At 44.1% G+C, this 16,456-nt stretch overlaps 1 pseudogene across 1 annotated transcript; it reads right to left on the minus strand.

Moving 5' to 3' along the window:
- Positions 1 to 8,485: 8,485 nt before the first annotated feature.
- Positions 8,486 to 13,886, minus strand: LOC148105777 (protein NLRC3-like; annotated as a pseudogene). The gene is made up of 6 exons (XR_015716652.1): positions 13,750 to 13,886; positions 12,157 to 12,398; positions 10,855 to 12,040; positions 10,723 to 10,806; positions 10,184 to 10,662; positions 8,486 to 8,675 (listed from the first exon to the last, which is right to left on the minus strand). The product of XR_015716652.1 is annotated as a protein NLRC3-like (transcript).
- Between the last annotated feature and the right edge of the window lie 2,570 nt (positions 13,887 to 16,456).

Consider the following 16,456-nt stretch of genomic DNA (forward strand, 5'->3'; position numbering starts at 1 on the left):
ATTGAAAATAAGAGCAGATGCTAAAGTCTTACTGGATCTTTTACCTATATTTGGGTTGCTAGCTAACACTGCCTTCTCCCTTAAAAAAAGTTTAATTACATGATCCTAATTCCTTGTGTTTATGAGGTGAGGTTTTTTTGTTTGATTGTTTGTTTGTTTTACTTCTATTTAATAGTTTTGTTCTTTTTACAGCCTCCCTTGTTGGCATGTTGGAGGATGCACAGAAAGGACTCCATAGCCAGGTTTAAAAAAACAAAGTGAACTGAAAGCTGAAATGCTCAAAGTAAAGGACGTGTACAAGAGAATCCTCAGCCGCCAACCACTCCTGGAAATGGACTCGGAGAAGGAGGAGGACATTCCAGACGATGCCGCTGAGAGTGATTTGAGCACTTCTGATGAAGACTGATTGTGTCATCATTGATGTTATGTTTGGTAAAATAAAAAGTTAATCACATCTCTGTTTAATGTGATTTTTATAATGTCTGTTTTAGAAATTGCTTATCAACAGACATTTTACATGTTGTGAAGAAAAATGTAATTCCCTTGGTGCAGTTGTTTACCCTGAATCATTCTTTCCCATCTAATTTAATGACTAGTGTACATGTTCAGATACAATAACATAATTTAATTTATGGGATGCTTTCTGGGCTGCTGGGTAGGAAAGAAAGGCCAGAGCTGTGCAAAATGACCTCCAGCAGGCCACAAATATGCACGTCTGTTCAAACGGTCAGATACTGACTCCATGAGGGTGGTATGAGGGCTCGACGTCCACAGGTGGGGGTTGTGCTTACAGCCCAACACCGTGCAGGATGTTTGGCATTTGCCAGAGAACACCAAGATTGGCAAGTTTGCCACTGGCGCCCTGTGCTCTTCACAGATGAAAGCACGTTCACACTAAGTACTTGACAGAGTCTGGAGACATATTGGAGAACCTTCTGCTGCCTGAAACATCCTCCAGCATAATGGTTGGGCAGTGGGTCACTAATGGTGTGGGGTGGCATTTCTTTGGGGGACCGCACAGCCCTCCATGTGCTCGGCAGAGGTAGCCTGACTGCCATTAGGTGCTGAAATTAGATCCTCAGATCCCTTGTGAGACTATATGCTGGTGCGGGTGGCCCCGGGTTCCTCCTAATGCAAGACAACGCTAGACCTCATGTGGCTGGAGTGTGTCAGCAGTTCCTGCAAGACGAAGGCATTGATGCTGTGGACTGGCCCGCCCATTCCCCAGACCTGAATCCATTTGAGGACATCTGGGACATCATGTCTCACTCCATCCACCAACTGCAGCACAGACTGTCCAGGAGTTGGCAGATGCTTTAGTCCTGGAGTCTGGGAGGAGATCCATCAGGAGACCATCTGCCACTTCATCAGGAGCATGCCCAGGTGTTGTACTGAGGTCATACAGGCATGTGGAGGCCACACAGCCTTCGTTGCGTCGCTGTGACGTAATCGGCCTTAAAATGCGGCCTTTGAGGCTGCAGACCCTGAATTGGGATACAGCCCTTAGCTGATTGTGACCTACACCTGTTTTCACACCTTGGCTCGTGTGATTAGGCAGAGGATCAATAGGGAGTCCATGACCCTCTTAGGGGGACACTCACACGGGACCTAAACCTGGGATTCTCCACCAGTCGCTCTCAGAACTGAAGAAACTTCTTGGATAAAACGTCTTCAAGAAATTTAAAGCAGTTCAGACACTTTTCTTTCCCAGCTCCTCAGACTGTCCACCCTGTTAGCTTGGTTAAGCAGCCATGAAGAGTAGAAGGCCAAGTATGAGTTTCAAACAGTAAACACATTTATTTTTGAACCCTGCAAATAAACATCAAAAGTTTTACATTTCCTAAATTTATCCCACAATGTGAATATAACACCCACTTCCCTACATTTGATCCGCTGTGTTAAATATGATTAAGAACAGAATGCAATCATTTGCAAATCCTATAAACCAGTATTTTAAACAAAGTGAGAAAATGAAACATTTAAAGAAAAATATTAGCCCATTTTGAATTTGATGGCAGCATCCTCTCTCCAAAAACTAAAGGCTTTGCGATGTTTAGTGCTGGACCATGTTGGTTAATGTGTAAACTTCTGAAACGTTCAACAGTTTCCATTTTGATTAATCTGACAAACATAGAACATAGAACACCTTTGAAGTGGACCTTAAACCACTAGTTTGGCACAACACCGGCGGCCGCCTCGGGTCTCTGCTCCTCCTGCCTCACCTTTCCCTCATCCACCTGCTGCCTCTGTGGAAGCTCCGCCATAGCCACCACCAAACAAATGACGTATTTTTACACATCGACCAGCATCCGGCCAATCCACCACCTTTCATTGTTTATACCGTTACAAAAAAATAAAAGAACATCATCGGCCGATTAAAAACAAAAAATCACCATCGGTATGCCCGATGGCCAGTCCAGCTATGGTCGTGCCATCAGTTAACCCTTCACGTGCCAGCTGTGACACGCGTGCACAGGGTTGCCGACCCCTGCTCTAAAGCATCTGATTTGGATTCCTGAGATCAAATATATTTTCCTTTGGCTTTGTTTTCTTCCCATTTGTGGCTTTAATGTAGTGTTACATCCTTTTTGTTTGCTTCCATCTGTATACATGTCCAGATTCACTGTTATGTTTCTATTCTTACATTGCTGTGTGATCACTGTTCCCTCTGCTAACTGATGTGACCTTTTGTATCTTACACTGATACTTGTCATATTTGTATCTGCACCTAAAAGGTAAAAAGTTTTCCATGCTAAAACACAGCTCCACCTCCTGCAGCTCTCCCTCTGAACCACTAGATGTCTCTGTTATCTAAATGAAGACGTGCAGCACAGCAACCACAGCAGCGCTCAGATCACACGTGTCCTGTTATTATGAATGACAGCATGAAACAGGTGAGACAGGTGGGATCAATATTAATGATGTGGAAATATATGAAAAAGCAACAGAAGAGTGAAAACATTTCGTGTTTCTAGAAAGATCTTTCAGCTCATAGCTGCTCACAGACTGTATTTACAAGTGACAAACTGCAACTCTACAGTACATCTACAGTATATATCGAGTGATGTTTGAAAGTCTTTCCAGGTGAGTTTGATCCAGGAGGTTCTGAAGACTCTACATTGTGTCTGACAGTGGAGCTGTTCTCAGAGCAGTTCACTCTGCAGCACTGACAGTCATCTGCACTTCTTCTCTTTCCTCTGTCAGTCACTGCTGGATGAAGCTCTCCTCTCCACCTCCCAGTAACATGGCCCAGTCAGAGCGTCTCTACACACAAGCTGCTGCTGCTTCAACCTCTCTGGATCATCAGGACACAGCTCCTCCTCTCTCAGCACACACACCGTCCTGTTTACCATCATCATCTACACCTGCAGAGAGAAGAAGGAAGAGCAGAGGAGATAAACGAGTGTTTCCAGAGACTCTTCATCAGCTGTCAGTCAGTGATGCAGCACATCCAGTATAAAGAACAGCAGGGACTTCATTGCTGGGACTGTACTAGGACTCATTGTTGCTTCACTTTTTCTAATCTTTGGATTTTTATTGAAGTTGATGAAAATGTTTTTCACTCCTAGTTTGAGTTTGGACTTTCATTCATTAGAAGAACCTTGGTGTGTCCACTCTGAGCTCTGTAGGAACCCCAACAACAAGCCCAACAATCCAGATGGACGGTTCCAGCTGTTAACTGGAGGAATTCCATCCAAACATCTGCTCTCACTAAATTCTTCCTCACCTACAGACTGTGTTCTTCACTGCTTTAAACTTGGAAATGAATGCAGTCATTGGTCTGCGTGCTGCTTTGTTCAGAGAGCTGATGACAGTGTTTGATCAGAGCATGTCAGCCTTTACTATGGTGACCATAAAGGTCAGAAACGGGAAGTGTTTGTGTCCAATCCTGAAGCCTGTCACCATTCTCCTCTCACAGTTTCACTGAGAAGCTTCAGCTTCACAGGAAACACTGGATCTTTGTTTCATACTGACTGTGTTTAGTACAATACTGCTGACAGCACCACCCACTCACTCCATCACTCTACTTACTCAAGAGTCTCCAGTCTGTAGTCTGGACTCTGCTGAAGATCAGACAGCTGCTTCACATCTGTATCCTTCAGGTAGTTTCCGTCCAGGTTTAGCAATCTCAGGAGGTAGGGGTTGGACTTCAGTGCTGCTGCCAGATAATCACAGCCGATCTTTGACAAACCACAGAAACTCAATCTGTATAAAGAATGAAAGATGTAAGTTTATTAGACAAAGTGTGAGCTTGAAATCATTCAGTGTTTCATCATCTGTTCAGAGCTGAAGAAGGTTCAGAATGTAGAAGTTTAGAAAATGGAAACTCCAAACAGCTGAAGCCAACAGGAAGCAGCTTCAAACAGGAAACTGTGCAGAGTTTCAGACTATATGTCCTGATGCAGCCAGTTGGATTTTGGAGATTTCAATCTCTGTTCTGTGACTAAGTCCTTGAATCATTTCTTCCAGTTGGTCCAACAAGACAAACTAAGTATTGGACATGTGTTGTGGCTCCATTAGGGGAGCTTCTAAATGTGATGTGATGGCCCCTCTGGGTCTGTCAGGTCACAGGACTGAAGAGAGCTCAAACTGGGCACACAGTTGTTCCAGTCTGGACCAAAGACTCTATACTGGGACTGAGGGACTGCTTTGACTGCACCCACTGGGACTTTTTAAAGGCTCGTGTTCTCACTTAGCTCATCGATTTCTACTTACATTTCTTTCTGGGGGAAATGGGGATCACTTTGAAAACAGGAAGTATTTTCCCCAATAAGCAGCCCTGAAAATAGTAAATCACTCCAACATGTTCTCAGGCAGAAGAAGCTGTCTTGTTATGAGGGAGAGAAGAAAAAGATTGAGGCACAGAAACATGTTGAAAGAGAGATAAAGCAGCTAAAATCAGGTGTAAAAGTAAAGCAGAGGATGAGCTGAATAAAGGACACTCAAGGCTGGCTTGGAAAGGAATGAAGTCCATGGTGGGGATGCAGAACAAGGAGCAAAGATGAATGTGATGCTGAATCAGCAGAAGACTTGGACTTATTTGATTCCAGCTTTGATATCATTGATTTCAATGAAGAGCTTTGTGATTGTAGCAAAGGGCTGGTAGCTCTGAGAGTCCCACTGATGAGGAGTTTGTGTGGAAATCTCTTAGTTGGACCAAAGAGAGAAAAAGCCCTGGTCCTGATGCTGTGGGAGGGAAATGATTGAAGTGTGCTGTGAGGAACTGACTGGGAGATTTTCACACATTTTCCAGTCCTCCTTGGAACAACAGGAAGTTCTCAGCATATGGAAACAAAGGTTAAGTGTCCTATGGCATTCAATGATGATGGTGCTGTGGCCCCACCACCTCCACCTCTTTGTAAAGGAACTAACTGTAATCTGAAGCTTCAAATGGAACTAAGACTTCCTCCATTAGGTGGCAGTGTCTGATGAGAAAGTGTTAGTGGAGCTGGCCTGGAGTCAGAAACAGGAAGATGCAGGATTTGGGCTGAAATGGGGAAAAGTGGTTAGCACTAGTGCCTTAAAGCAAGAAGGTTGTAGGTTGAAGCTTGTTGGCCTTTCTGTGGAGGTTGGATGTTCTCCCACAGTCCAATGAAATGCTGCTTAGGTTCATTGGTGCTTCTAAATTGGCTGTAGGTGTGGATGTGAGAGAGTGCTTCTCTGCCTCTCTCTGTTGGTCCTGTGATGGACTGCTCACCTGTGAAGGTGGACCACGCCTCTTGCCCTATGACAGCTAGGGCACAGGCTGCAGCCCTGTGAGCCTAAGCTGAATAAACAGTTAGCAAAAATGATTCATAGATGGCCTGAAATTCCCCAGTTAGCAGTTTGGTAGATAGCTATGACATGCTAATCCCATCCAGCAGCTGTATTCTACCTGTAAGCTGATCCCTGCTGAGCCAAAGCACTTTTTCATATACAAATTACAACCTTTAATACAAACCTATTGGTCAGCATCTTATTAGCCTGCTGTTAGCTTCATTCCACAGAAAACTGAGAGAAACTAACAGAGTTGATAAAGAATAAAGAGAAATGTGCTGATTTAAAGCCTTTGAAGTGCTTCAGATGATCTCTGTCCACTTCTGTCCACTCATTCATTCATGTAAGCTTTCTAATGCAGCTTTGATCTTCACAGTCTGCTTTATGAAACTCATTCTAACCCTGAATGTCAGAGTGTTCCTCCTTCTCTTTCCCATCATTCATGCTGGCAGTGGAGGAGATTTGGATGTTGGACTGTGAATTGGATGATGTGTGTATGTTTGTGTTGGACTGCGGTCTGTAAAGCAAACACACATTTTGCTTTGGATTTCAGTGTCAGACAGACTTTAAGGTGGAATGAAGAGTTGGAGAGTTTCACAGTGAATTATCCAGTGGAGGATTTTTCTTCTTCTTTGAAGGTTTGAAATGTGAACATTGTTCTGCTGCAGTCAGTGGACTAAACCAGAGAAGAAGAAAACAGACTTTACCATGAAGATCCTCAGTGTGGATCAGTATAATATCAGCCTGATGTCTGCAGTTTAGTGTCAGCACAACTTTCACATCATATTCATCTCAGCACAACTAAAACATGCTGACTGACCTCAGAGTTTCAAGTCCACATCCTGGACTCTCCAGGAAACCACACAGATGCTTCACTCCTGAATCCTGCAGGTTGTCGTTGGAGCTCAGGTCCAGCTCTCTCAGATGGGAGGGGTTGGACTTCAGTGCTGCTGCCAGATAATCACAGCTGATCTCTGACAAACCACAGAAATTCAATCTGTATAAAGAATGAAAGATGTAAGTTTATTAGACAAAGTGTGAGCTTGAAATCATTCAGTGTTTCATCATCTGTTCAGAGCTGAAGAAGGTTCAGAATGTAGAAGTTTAGAAAATGGAAACTCCAAACAGCTGAAGCCAACAGGAAGCAGCTTCAAACAAACACAACAAGAGAAAAAACTCTGAATGTTTCACATTAAAGTCGTACATTTATCATAAAAACAGGACAAAGACTTTAAAAAGTCGTGTTTTTCCTTCCAGGAACCACAAGGCTTCACTTTTAAAGGTGAAGTGTGAAAGAAATGGACATATTTGAAGTCCAACACCTTTTTCCAGTCACATTATTAAAGCAGACAAACTACAAGCTCATTTTCATTCCAACAAGTCATCTTCTGACCTGGACTAACAACACTGGTCTCTATGTGCAGCTGGCTGTGAGACCAGTGCTCAGGGAGCGTCTACAAAGTGCAACACAGAAAGAACATCACACACTAATTTGCTTCCATCATTCAACCTGAAGAGGAAACAGAGACGCCTCCCCTTCAAAGTAAAAGCTGCTCCTTTTGGACACAGTATCAAAGAAAGTCTACAGTATAACATAGAAAAGACAGAACAAAGTTTGGGTTGTTTTTAAATTGTGCAGAAATGAAACTACACTAAACTCAATTATGTGACAGACATTTCATCCCATGTCAGTTTGGCCTCATCCTGGGCCGGATTATCCAGCACACACTCTGACCACAGGCCCAGGGGCCACGCACAGCTGGGCTCCATCCAAGAGACAGGAAACAAACCAACACAATAATAAAAAGCACCATGTGATCTTCTTACATCTTCAAGACAAACATAGTAAAAACATGAGCATATTTGTTTCCTGATAAAATGATGTGACAGGTAGAACAGAGTAAAGTGGTGGTGTTACAGCCTTTCTCCCCTCTGCTGCCGAGGCTGTTAGTCTCTCCCAAACTCAGCTACAGGACTTCCAAATGAATGAAAGCAGCAGAAGTGGCTTTACAAATGAAAGAGGAAGAGGAGAAGAAGAGGAGAGGGAGGCCACCCTGACCATCACTCCAGCTGAAAACATCACACTTCCATTAAAGTTGGTGAGAAAATGTTGAGCAGGATGAGCTGCTGGCTAATCTGGAGGCTGTAGCAGCAGCTCACAGTCACAGTGGATTTCCACTCATGAAAAAGCTCTGGCTGCTTCATTTCTCATCTCATATCAGAGACTTTAATGCTTCACTGAAGCTGTACTGTGATGTTTCCATATTCCAGTGAGGCCTCCATAATGATTTCAGCTGTTCTGTACACACACTGTGTGCCCTGTATGGCTCAAAGTCTCTGCAGCCTGTTTTTATCTGCTATCATCAGATCTTCATCATCCTCATTCACATCCCTCACACACTCTACAGCCTCATCAGCACTGACTTCATCTTCACTGACTGATGGAGCACAACATGAACCTGTGGAGGCTGAAACACTGTCCTGTCAAACATCTCCCCGTCACCACTCCACTTCTTTCAGCCTTTAAATGAACCCTGCTCAAGTCTGTCACTTGTGTTTGGAGCCAAAAGGAAAAACTGTTGTTCAGTCGTTTGGAAAGACAACATTTCTGAAAACACTCAAACTTCTTCACATTTGTCTTCAGAAACATCCTGAACATTTAGGAAATAAAGAAAGTTTCAAACATCAATCAACGACCTGAAATATAGAAAAACAACAACAGCCGCAGTCAGTGAACTCACCTCAGAGTCTCCAGTCGACAGTTTGGACTCTCCAGTCCAGCACACAGAAACTTCACACCTGAATCCTGCAGCTTGAGTTTGTAACTCATGTCCAGCTCTTTCAGATGGGAGGGGTTGGACTTCAGAGCTGAGGCCACAACTTCACAGTGAGACTCTGAGAGTCCACACCAAGTCAGTCTGTGATGATAGAAAATATAAAATGTGTTATTATAAAAGAAGAAAATCTGCATTATAAACACAGACTGAATGTATATGAAGACAAAACAGAGTGAGGTCATAATCTGATGAATCTGCTCTTCACATCTGTGCTTCAGCTCCTCTTACTGTGTTTGACATGACACAACGATTGAGTCTCTCTCAGACCTGCAGACTTTTAATGAGAATCTTTGTTTGGCTTTAATCTGCAGATGAAGGAGGAAGATGGTGTCACATTTAGGCTTCCATAATGTCCACAGTCTGTCACTGAGATCTGATCCAGAGTCAGAGTGAAGACACACATTTGGACTGTTTCCTGTTTTGACTCCAGAACATTTTGAATGAGTTCAGCTCAGTGAAGAGTTCCAGCTGGAAAGATGATCTCTGTTTGCTACCTGCTGTCAGGTACGACTGTTCACGTCCACACGCAGGAAAAACCTGCTGACTGTTACCAAACGGAGCAGAAATCTCATTACTGGACAATAATGATGAATGAACTCAGAGCTGCTGATATCAGATCTGATTTCAGGGGAACTAAACACAGAAATGATTGGCTCATTTTAGCTTTCTGAGCCATTATCTGCTGGTGTGTCGCTAGTTGGAGGAAAATGATTTGTATTCCTGTTCAGGGCTTCAGTGTTTATGAGTCCAGATCCAGGTGACAGCAAGTCAAAATGATGTTACCTGTCTGTGTCCAGCAGCAGCCTGTATTCACTTTGAATATTGTTATAACCTGACATGGATCAGTTTGTCTTTGATTGGTTTGTAAATGTCACTGTTTCCATTGGACCTGAGTGACGGTACAAAGACAGAGAGGGAGAGAAAGGAGAGAGAGGATGGAGACAGCAAAGAGAGAGCAAACACAAACAGGTGAGAGTGGACAGGTGACCAAGGTCAGCAACCAATCAGAGAGCTTCTGTTTGACCCACAGTCACTGATGATGACTGCACATAACCAAGCAGTGTGTTACTCTGATATCAAATATGGATCCTGCTCTTATAATAATGATCATCAGATGATATTGTGTTATTTTGTAGCTGAATACGATGTTTGTGTGATTATCAGTGAAAGAAGCAGTGAGGAGGATGGAGAGAGAGAGAGGACAGAGGGTGAAGTTAGAAACACTAAAAGGATTTTTCATGGATTTCATGGATGATTTGAGTGATTTCCAGCAGGACACTTAAACATGTCAGTGGACGTCCTAAAGAACATATTCACTGATATGAAACGTGTCATTGAACAGGATTAATATCAGTGGAAACATGGTGGAAACAGCTGTGACTGCATGGATGTGACACACTTCAAATCTGTTCTCCACTCTTGGATTTGGGATCCATGGAGCTGCTGCTGAGTCTGTACAATAAAGGAATGGTGTGGAAGGTTGCAGCGTATGGACACAAACACTTTGTGGTTACAATCTGATTTTATTTTCAAAATTAAACTACTAACCTACACTGATCAATGATGTTAATGATCACATCTGGACTCACCGAGCCTTTCTGCAGTTCCTCACAGCTGGAATCAGTCTCTGTCGTCCCTGCTCTGATGTTTTGTACTTCTGCAGGTCCAACTCATCCAGAACCTCCTCTGACATCTGCAGCATGAAGGCCAGAGCTGAGCACTGGATCTCAGAGAGTTCCTTCTCTGATCTGTTCTCTGACTTCAGGAACTCTTGGATCTCCTGATGTACCGAGAGGTGGTTCATCTCCATCAGACAGTGGAAGATGTTGATGCTTTTGTCAGGAGAGATTTCATCACTGTCCATCTCCTTCAGGTTGTTGATGACTCTCTGGATGGTTCCTGGACCGTTCTCTGTCTGACCCAGCAGACCTACTAAAAGTCTCTGGTTGGACTCCAGACAGAGGCCATGAAGGAAGCGAACAAACAGGTCCAGGTGGCCATTTTTACCCTGGAGGGATTTCTCTATGACTTTAGTCAAAAAGACATCCATTGATGTGAAGATATAAGACTTGAACATGTTCTTAAAAAAAGATCTGTTTTTGTATTGTTCTCGGAAATTCCCATCTACCATCAAATCTCCCAGGAAGTCCTCCAGCACCTCTGTCTTCCTGTTAGTGAAACAGTGGAACATGTAGACAGCAGCCAGAAACTCCTGAATGCTCAGATGAACAAAGCAGTAGACTGGTTTCTGGAAGATCACACACTCTCTTTTGAAGATCTCTGTACAAACTCCTGAGTACACCGAGGCCTCTGTCACATCTAGACCACATTGCTCCAGGTCTTCTTGGTAGAACATGATGTTTCCTTTCTCCAGATGTTCAAACGCCAGCCTCCCCAGCTTCAGAAGAACTTCCCTGTCAGCCTCCGTCAGCTCCTGTGGACTCGTCTCATGTCCCTCATGGTACTTGTTCTTCTTCCTCTTTGTCTGAACCAGCAGGAAGTGTGAGTACATGTCAGTCAGGGTCTTGGGCAGCTCTCCTCTCTGCTCTGTAGTCAACATGTGCTCCAGAACTGTAGCAGTGATCCAGCAGAAGACTGGGATACTACACATGACGTGGAGGCTCCTGGATGTCTTCATGTGGGAGATGATTCTGCTGGACAGCTCTTCATCACTGAATCTCCTCCTGAAGTACTCCTCCTTCTGGGCGTCAGTGAAGCCTCGTACTTCTGTTAGCCTGTCAACACATGTAGGAGGGATCTGACTGGCTGCTGCGGGTCGGGAAGTTATCCAGACGAGAGCCGAGGGAAGCAGATTCCCCTGGATGAGGTTTGTCAGCAGCTGGCTGACTGATGACTTCTGTGTGACATCAGACAGCAGCTTCCTGTTGGTGAAATCCAATGAAAGTCTGCTTTCATCCAGGCCGTCAAAGATGAACAAAAGCTGAGAGACAGCCAGCTTCTCTGCTGTGACCTTCTGTAATGTTGGATGAAAACATGGAGCAGCTCCAGAAGACTGTACTGCTCATCTCTGATCAGGTTCAGCTCCCTGAATGAAAGCAGAACCACCACACTGACATGTTGGTTCTCCAAGCCCTCTGCCCAGTCCAGAGTGAACTTCTGCACTGAGAAGGTTTTTCCAACACCAGCCACGCCGTTGGTCAGAACCACTATGATGGGTCTCTGTTGGTCAGGTAAGGCTTTAAAGGTGTCCTGGCACCTGATTGGGGCGTCATGGAGGGCGTCCATCTTGGAAGCTGTCTCCAGCTGCCTCACCTCATGTTGGGTATGAACCTCTTCACTCTGTCCCTCTGTGATGTAGAGCTCAGTGTAGATCCTGTTGAGGAGGGTTCTACTTCCTGTTTCATCACTTCCTTCAGTCACACGTTCACATCTCCTCCTCAGACTGATCTTATGTTCATCTAAAACCTCCTGCAGACCAACATCTGCTGAAAGAAAGAGAAACAATGAGACTAAAGAGAAAGAAAACTCTTCAATTTCTGAACAACACAAGAAGTCCAGTTTTCACAAATGAGTCCATCAGCAGACAGATGTTCAGTCTTACTTTGTACACAGCTGCTCTGACTGGCTGTCTGCAGTCCAGCTCTGCTTCTGGATCTTTCTCCACACTGGGGACAGGAGGAGTCTCCTGATGAAGCAGACTGATCCCAGTATGAGGAGATGCACTGTTTGCAGAACCAGTGTCCACAGCTGCTAGAGACTGGATCCTTCAGGACGTCCTGACACAAAGCACAGCAGGACAGCTGCTCCTTCTCACAAACACCACTCCTCTTCCTCTTCCTCCCTCTGTGAACACATTTCTTTATCACTAAAAACATTTACTGTGAGTGAAAAACATCCAGATTTGCCCAAACTGCAGTTCCTCACAGTTCCTTTGATTTCATCAACACTAATGAGCTGCTCTTCCTGTCTGCCTGTCTCATTAAACACTGAGTGATGAATACAAACTCAACACTTCCTGCAGACTTCCTGACTTCACAATAAAAGCTTTCCATCAGAGAGAGACAGTTATGACTTTCACTTTTTTACAGCCGCTGTGTGCAGATTATCTGGGTCAGTTCACTTTGAAGCAGCTTAGAAGTGTCCATGTAGAGCCGTGGTCTGACACACAGAGACTTCTGATTTTCTCTATTTAAACAAACATGATGAAGATGAGCAGGTTTCTCTTCTAGTATAAAACTCTGTGTCTCTCTGGCTGGCTCATGATGGCTTTTCAGGTTTTATGTTTTGCTCTCTCCTGCTAGCGTTTTGCCTGCCTGGGTGGAGCTTGTAATGGCCTCTCGCTCTTGGTCCACACAGTTATGATGATTACACCACCTGTTGCTGATTCACCTGGGCTTACCGGTAACCATTTAACGCTGCGGCATGGAGCAGTTCGTTACTGGGACATTGACCCTCCTGTGTTCATGATCTCAGCTCCTTGCTGAGAAATCTCTCTCTAAATTCAGCAGTTGGGTTAACTTTGTGTATACTTTGAGTATATATTTCCCCGGACATGGTTACAGATGCTTACCTGTGACTCCCGTGTGTGGCTGTGTGAGTGGAGAGCAGGACAAGAGTGACTGAAGATGAGTGAGTGTGGACTCCCTTCCCTCTTTTCCCTGCAGCCCTGGACCCCCTCCCCAACTCACTGTACATATATACAGCACTGTGGTTCACCCCTTTGGTAAATAAACTGTCACCTTTTTGTTTGTCAGAACTCAGTCTGTGCTTGAGTTCCTCTGTTAGCCATGACATTTTGTTGGTTTCTCTCTCTTCAGGTCCCTGTAAGTGTTTGATCGGCCTTTCTAAAACATTATATTTATTCTGCTTTGATTGTTTTGTGTGCTGAGGGACATTGTTGCATGATCCACTTTTTCTTATCACTCAAATATCCTGATACTTTCAGAAAGTTGGAGAGCTCTCCTGGTTTGCTTAGTCTTTGCTCTGTACTGCAGTACTTGCACTGGTTTCACTGGACAAGTCTGCATGTGAATCTACAACTGATCTGACATTGTGGCACAAACACAGTAAACAAACACTACGAGCACCTTGTTTCATGTGCAGTGGCTTTCTTCTCATTCTGTTACTGAACACTGTATGAAAAGCCTCTCACTGCCAGCATCCTTCCAGCCCCACGACAACAAGACCAACTCACATCTTCACAACACCAAGAATTTTTCCCCTTTTCTTTGGAGAAACTGAGAAGCCAATAGGATTGTAGCTCAAACTTGCCCACAGTCCTGCTTCATCACTGCTCACTCCTACCTGTGCTGGTGCTGAGTGGACAGTCATAGCCTGCTGCTAGCATGAATGCTAAATGTACTGCTGTGGATGATCAGCAGAAAAAGATGTTGTCAGTTTGACTGTTTGCTGTATTTAAAGTGTTTTTCTCAGTTCATCTGTATTCAAAGTGCATTCGGGGCTTTAGCTGACAGCTCTTTGTGCTAACAAACTAAACTCTCTTAGTTTAAGCCAACAGACTTTACCAAACACAAATCCTGCTGCTGCCTCCATGGGTTAGCTTGTGTGACTGGTGTTTACACCAATGAAATCTAAATCACACTAATGTGTCCTCCAAGGTGTTTGGTGGGAGCACTGAGTGAAACATAAGAGCTCTGGTAAAATAACAAACAGGGCTGTGAGAGCAACTGAAGTGATAAAAATACTGTTTAAAGATAAAAAACACTTTGATGTTCTCTCGTCACCTAACAAAGTCCAAACCCTGTGAACTATTTTAGCTTTAATAATTGTGGATTCAGGTATCCTGAACCCATCTTTGGACATTTGTAATTAAATATTTTAAAACTCCATCAAAGACTCCTGATGTGGCTGTTTGGAGAAGGAAAAGAGGGACAAAGTGGAGCGTCGAGCTGAGGCTTCATTCACTGCAAACCTACAGTTATGTTTTCTTATTTCTGCTGTTTGCATGTTCACAGCTGAAATAAAGCTGCCTCTTTGACTTCATCCTGTTGTGTTTGGGTCCAATCCTGCCTGCCACACAGCGCTACAGGACAAAGTCTAATATTTTTATCTATTTAATGAATCTTTGGTCATATTTATCCAGGAAAACACAAACATGTAAAGGAGTCATCACAGGTCTCTGACCTCGTTGGTCCAGGTTCACCACTGAAGACTGGATGTTCATGTTTGGACCAGTCACTCCTCACCGACGGACAGCTGGATCCTGCAGACTGTGACCTCTGACCTCTGCAGACACAAACATGTTTTATTCAATGATCAATTCTCTGATAAAGTGATTGAAGCAGTTGTGATCACACAGACTGCAGATAATGCAGCTGTTTCCTGTCAGTAACAGTCCTCTTAGATTAGAGTTCAGCTTTTTACAGGAAAACAAATGTCCCTGAATGCAACAGTGAGACACAGTCTGCCTGTGTGGCTGTGATAGCTGCCGTTAGGAGCGCTCATGTGTTTGCAGTTAGACGAGGAGATGTTACCATCATGGACATGTTAACAAATCCTGCAGCAACACGTGGCACAAACACTTTGTGTTCCTGTCATCTGCAAGCAACAGGAAGTTCATTAATAAAGGCGGGATGGAGACGTGACTGTGATGGTTCTCCTTCATCCAGCTGTTACACACATCTGGGCTCACACGACGAGCCTTTGTCTAATCCAGCAGCTGCTCTCTGAACACTTTTCTGAAGAGGAGCTGCACAAACCTTTGTTTGCTTTCTAGAGCAGCGTATCAAAGTCAAACTACCCACTGCTAGCAGCTGTTTCTATCATAGTTTAGGATCCAGATGTGTGAGGTCTGGATTTACACCTCTGATTAAAATACATAGTTAAAAACAGCCAATTGTGTCCAAATGTGTCTTAAAACCAGATAAACTGACAGTTACAGCTGAGCCTGTGTGTCCTTGGAGACACTGCTCTGCTACAGAGATGCATTTTAGAAACCAGGAAACATCAAAATCATTTAAATCAGAGAGTTCATGTTACTAACAGCTCACCTCTCTGCAGCAGAGACTTTAAAACCAATTAAGAAATCTTTAGACGCGTCACTCTGTAAGGACACAGAGCTGGGTGGAGGTCCAGGCTGGTTCCTGTGAATAATGATGGAGCAGTGATGTGAGTGCTGAGCTGTGACATGGAGAAGAGTCATGGACAGTTAGAGATGGTCATCTCACCTCTGAGCTTTGGTCTGGCTCTCATGTTCCCCACACAGAGTGGTTTTAGAGGGAGGGACTCCCTCCTCTCTGTCATCACACTGATCCATGCTGCTCAATTCACATCAGCTCACACACACTTTCTACGTTCACCTGCAGAGGAAACACAAATCATTCGTGTGCACATCAACTGAAATCCTCCTTTCCATCATGTGTGCTGTCCAAATATCAGCTGCTTCTTTCCTGCTTCATCTCAGTGTCAGCTGAATGCAGTCAGACAGCAGTGTGAGGCAGAGGAAGCTGCCATCAGCTGCTCTACTATCAGTCCAATCGATGGAGCCACGTAGCACACACGATGCATTCACTGACACACACTGATTCACTGTGACTAGAAGTTTCAGTCAGTTCAACAGGTGTGAACAACATTCTAAACGAACACGTCAAGCTTGGATTTCAGCGGTCAGACGAGTGGATATTGAGTTCTCTGCCATTTTTGTTGGTTTGCTCGCAGCATTTTCTTTCTGGTGAGTTCTAAATAAATTCATATCTCTCTTAATAGGCTTGTAGTGTTATTTTGAATGCGCTGAGGTCATAGATAATTAGGTAAAGCATCCTAATGTGTGATGCTGCAGAACCACGTCATGTTGACGGAGAGGCTTATTATTTGGCATTATTGCATTCAAACCAGCATATGAAATGGATGTAACAAATCCATACTGGGCTCCAACGCTGCAC

Source organism: Neolamprologus brichardi, chromosome 3, assembly GCF_056152115.1.
Source record: "Neolamprologus brichardi isolate AB-2024 chromosome 3, ASM5615211v1, whole genome shotgun sequence".
In the NCBI taxonomy this organism is placed as follows: Eukaryota; Metazoa; Chordata; class Actinopteri; order Cichliformes; family Cichlidae; genus Neolamprologus; species Neolamprologus brichardi.